Below are 5,196 nucleotides of genomic sequence, written 5' to 3'. Positions count from 1 at the left end.
AGAATCTGTGGCAGCATCACACGTCAGAATTCAATAAATTCAGGTTGTATTCTTTTCCATCAAAGTACAGAACTCGAAGCACACAGATAGTAAACTACACAACGCAACTGGTATGGAGCAATTATATGGACCAAGTACTGGCAGTATGGATTCATGTCTAGCCATCATCTGATAACCTAGAGTTTTCATCAGACAGGTACATCAGTTGACTCCATTGACACCACTCGGAATTAGTACATGAGTTGACTCCATTGGCACAATTAGTCCGATATTGAAAGAGCTTTGTTTGACTGACTCTTTTATATTATACGATGCTCTATGGCAACAGATAAATGAGAGCCAAAAGAGTATTATTAAAATTGCATCCATGCCTTATACTCCCTCCGTCCGGAAATACTTGTCATCAAAATGGATAAAAGAGGATGCATCTAGACGTATTTTAGTTCTAGATACGTCTCCTTTTATCCATTTTGATGACAAGTATTTTCGGACGGAGGGAGTATATACCAAGGGTCATTCTTGAGAAAATTTGTTGCTCATGCCTCATGACATTTAGAAGAAAATTTTGGATAATATGTAGGTGCTAGCACTTTGCATGAGGTACAAACCTTACAGGTTCACTCAAGCAAATAACACAAATCATATAATCGCACAACAATGGTTCACAGACTTCCAGAAAAATTGAGAGAGAGAGAAGCAGCAACAGGTTGGAGTTCAGAGAACTGCAGCAACGGGGTTGAGAATTGCTTCAGAAGAAGTGCAGCAGCAGTGCTAGGAGAGATGGGACAGCCACAGGCAGCAAGGAGCAGAGAGGAGAGGCAGCAGCGCCAAGGCAAGATTACTACAGAACCTACGACTAAGTCAAACTATATATTTTTTATGGGCATACTCGCGACTTGAATCCTTCATTTTTCAAATTTGAGCATTGGCGCATATCCACTTTATGGATTAGTCATATTATTAGGCTGGGTCAGTATATTAGTAAATTTTTCACATATACACAGTTTGTCGAACCAATTCCAATAATAATCAATAGACGCATATCTCTGAAAAAAAGGAACACACATGCATACAGTGGAAGTGTCTCGAGGGCCAAACTATTCTGGAAACTATCATAGCAGAAATCATATTTTTCTAAATCTGGACTAACAGGGGATGTACGCACACGTGGGCTGATCACCTGCACAATCAAATCTTACTACTGGACATTGGTATTGTCTGATGCTTCCCATCGAACATCAGCCAATTTGTGATTTACCATTGCCCTATGGACTCGACATCCCAGCTATCTTGCTCTGGCAGCTTAGTGGTACCAGACCAAATGCTTGGATGCCTGTTCTGGAATTTGTTCCAAATCTGTGCCGCTCCCTAGGTGGACTCATAGAAGGTTGACCAATGTTTTGTAAATCAGTTACAGCATACATACACTTCGAAAAATGCATAGAACAGAAACTGCATTTTTGAACTTGCATTGCACTATGGAAGAAATTGATGATATTGTCCCCAAGTGGTCTAGGATAACATGATGATCAAACAAAACACTAAGTGATTATGTAGTAAATTCTTAAATCAGTATTTCAATAAAACAACATCTGTTAATTTGGAACTATTTGATATTGTTGATTGTTCGTAAGTCCATTTAGTTAGAGAAGGTTCTCAATCGGATTGCCACCCCGCTTTCATTCAATTGGGTTCAGCAAATTCCTGTTATTACCTTGACAGTGCCCACTCCTGGAGAGAGTTAATATTTTTTGCAAGAAATCTCTCTGTTATAAGTGGTCCAAATTTATCTATATGTATCACGTATGTCCCCAATAATAGAAAAAACATCCTGGTCCAAATTTATCTATATGTATTACGTATATGTCCCCAAATTTATCTACATGTATCACGTATGTCCCCAATAATAACCTTTCTCTGATTTCTGAGTTTCAGAGGTAGAGGGTAGAACAATTAGAAAGTCAACAAAGTGCTAGATGAATCTGATATGTATCACGTATGTCCCCAATAATAGAAAAAACATTCTGGTCCAAATTTATCTATATGTATTACGTATATGTCCCCAAATTTATCTACATGTATCACGTATGTCCCCAATAATAACCTTTCTCTGATTTCTGAGTTTCAGAGGTAGAGGGTAGAACAATTAGAAAGTCAACAAAGTGCTAGATGAATCTGATTGGAGAACAAAAGACAACAGAATATCTTGTGCATAATTTATCAATTATATGTCCAATTAGTACTGTCCAGTTAAAGGTCGAAGCTAGAATCATAGATCTTACAACTATACTTCAGAAAAGAACCATCCAATGTCAGAGTTTTATCATTGCTAAACGTCCAGGTCTCATATCATACAGTGATAATCCTCCTAGATTAGGATTATACCAAATTAGTGAATGAATAAAATAACTATAATTTGGAGCTTCAAGTAAATCAAACAGTTAACTTAATTCTCTAGTCGACGACTATGTTGGTACCTGAAGAATCATTCTGCCCGTGCCGTTAGTTCAGCACCTTGGTCCCTTGTTCTTGGCGTCTCCGATCCCAAATCTCCAACCTGGTAGCGAATTAGCATGGTTCAGTTTAGCCCTTATCTATACACTTGAATCAAATAAACATGCAAACATGGCATTTATAGAACAGAGGTACACCACAACAGATGGAAACTCCAAGGTGTAAGACTATTTTTCAGAGAAGTGTCTTGTTTTTTCTTTTTATTGAGAAAAGAGAATCATCTTGTTCAGATAACATACAATCAGGCAAACTTTAAACCACACGTAATAAGACCAATCTGGCTGCTTTCCTAGACTATTGTTTGCTAGGATTTTGATAATCATGAAAAACAGGAAGCTTGAGTATCCTCCCTTCCTCCAAATTTGTTTGGAGCATGGAAGTTTAGAATCCTCCTAACTGGTCAATGACGGGTGACTCCCGCCTAATTCCCCTAGCTTTGTCCTAGGAAAGCCTAAGTTTTAGAAATTAATGTCTAATATGCATCACAATCTCAAGAGATTCTTCTGATAATAAATTCTTTTTGCAAAATATATATATTTCTAAGGAAAGAATCTAACTGAATCAACGACTGCATAAAGTTCTTTAGTAACACACAATTGCTTTATTGTACATATATCTGAGGCCAAAATAAGAGACATAAAATCATACTGCAGAAAAAGAGGAAAAGAAACCAGTCTCCAACTGTATGTAAACTAAGAAGAAGGTGAACACTACATGCTAGGGACTAATCAATCTCAGGTCAAGCCAATACATTGGTAGAAAATAGCAAGGCAAATGGAGAAAATTTGAACTGACCCTGGTCCTCCTCTGGCCGACCATCCATTGGCTGCTGCTCCAAGTGCGCGGACATGGACATGCATACAGTCCTCTCCGAGTAGCCTCCACGCATGACCTCCTATCCCATGCGCACAGTGAGCAGCTGCTCATGCAGGCATCGGTAATCAAAATTACGTTAAATGACTCTTTTTCTCCCCCCATCCATCTTACCAATTCAAGCTTGCCGCTGCAGGCAATGGCATATCTAATAGCAATATGCCATATGAACAACATTGAATAACTGAAAGCAATAGTCTTGGGTCACCTTACCTGGCACCTAGCGTCTCTCCAAGAATTTATCATCAAGCTTGATTGCATACTATAAGGGATCCATGTGCAAGCTGAAAATTGTCAGTACAATCAAGTCTATTTGTACCATAACTGTTCCCTATATCCACGGATACTTGGAGTTTGGATCTGATACAGAAATATATCAAATATCAGTTTCAGAAAGGTACATACTATAATCTCTACTATCAAATATCAGTTTTTTACCTTGGTGCTTCCCCAACGGAGCTGCCGGATAGAGGACCGACCCAGTGTTCGTGTATCATCAGAATCGCGTGGTGCCTTGGGGCTCATGTACGGGTGGGAGTTAACTCTACATCAAAACAGAAAAGATCATGATAGGAATAGAATAGCTGGCAAATTCCGCCGGGAGGAGCACCGAGGCATGAACCGACATCGGCAGCGCCCTCCATTAATCTGCTAGGCCGGGGGCGCAGAGGCCCACCTGCGGGAGAGGCAGGGAGGCGGCCATGACACATCGTTCTGGAGGGGAGGCTACCATGGCATGGGACGGCGGCGACTGAGCGCGGCGCCGGCGCTCGGGAAGACGGCGGACCATGGAGGCGCGTGAAGCGAGGCGGAGACGCACGGATCTGGTCGCTCCCAGGTCAGATCGGGCCGTATTGGAGCTCCACATCAGGATCCATGCTGCCGTTGTTTCTGAAACAGAGAGATAAAAGATTTGAGAGAGAGAGAGAGAGAAAAGGAAGGGAGAAGGGAGAAGAAGAGAGATAGGGCGCACGGGAGCGGTTACTGGACGACGGCTGGAGGTCGGCAACGGCAGCGCGGGATGCCGGCGTGAGGAGCAGTCGGCAGCGGCGGCGCGGAACGCCGGCGTGAGGAGCAGGCCAGAGGGAGAAAACCGGGATGGGGGAAAGAAAATCGAATGGGTCCTACGAGAGGTGGGACTGGGACGGGGGAAAGAAAATTGGGGGTGAGGGGATCGTACGAGAGGCTGGACGAAGCGCGGAATGTAAGGGGGGAAACGGAACACTATATTTTTTTAGATAGTAGAGATTAGGACACACGCGGCTACACGAGACAAATTAAATCTCATTAACAAGGAAAGCCGCCAGGTATAAATACAAAATAGAGGTTCCAACATCCCGTGAGGATTAATTATGTTGGTGTTTGGCACAACCGAGATGCTGCTACCCTTTCTTTCTTCGTCTAAATGAAATGAAATTTCGCCTTGTTTCATAAACATAGCTCGTTTTTATATCAAATCCGGTGTCCTTTCATCGACTGACGAGTCTAAAAAGTTATTGAAATGTATGCGGGGAGACTTTTTTACGACGGCTTCCCGCATCGGTGCCCGCATACTAGCACACTATTCGCAAACGGATGCCCTCAGGGAATCTCCAACACCTACACGTAAACCTCCTGCACCCCTCCCGACCGCAATGTCCGGACCGTGAAATCATACAACACCGACCTGCATCGGTCCGCGGGGCGGACTAGACACGTTTTTCTTCCCACAAAACCGTGTACAACAATGGGGGAGGATTGCGGGAGTCCGGACACGCGAAACGTTGCTCTCCGCCCTTCTGTCCCAACAAAAAGGTCATCGTCAATGTT

At 42.6% G+C, this 5,196-nt stretch overlaps 1 long non-coding RNA gene across 6 annotated transcripts; it reads right to left on the bottom strand.

The window, feature by feature from the left end:
* Positions 1–1,004: 1,004 nt before the first annotated feature.
* On the bottom strand, positions 1,005–4,525 carry LOC119341324. Of its 6 annotated transcripts, none has more exons than XR_005165037.1 (7): positions 4,361–4,524; positions 4,064–4,278; positions 3,826–3,931; positions 3,601–3,747; positions 3,310–3,433; positions 2,478–2,557; positions 1,005–1,368 (listed from the first exon to the last, which is right to left on the bottom strand). It is a non-coding gene; the product is annotated as an uncharacterized LOC119341324 (long non-coding RNA). The 6 variants fall into 6 exon arrangements; XR_005165034.1 differs by lacking the exon at positions 1,005–1,368 and adding an exon at positions 2,177–2,368 and having other exon boundaries at positions 4,361–4,523; XR_005165035.1 differs by lacking the exon at positions 1,005–1,368 and having other exon boundaries at positions 2,177–2,557; positions 4,014–4,278; positions 4,361–4,525.
* Between the last annotated feature and the right edge of the window lie 671 nt (positions 4,526–5,196).

This window comes from Triticum dicoccoides, chromosome 7B, assembly GCF_002162155.2.
Source record: "Triticum dicoccoides isolate Atlit2015 ecotype Zavitan chromosome 7B, WEW_v2.0, whole genome shotgun sequence".
NCBI classification, from domain to species: Eukaryota; Viridiplantae; Streptophyta; class Magnoliopsida; order Poales; family Poaceae; genus Triticum; species Triticum dicoccoides.
Note: the sequence above shows the minus strand (reverse complement) of the source record. Positions and strands in the feature narration are given on the sequence as shown.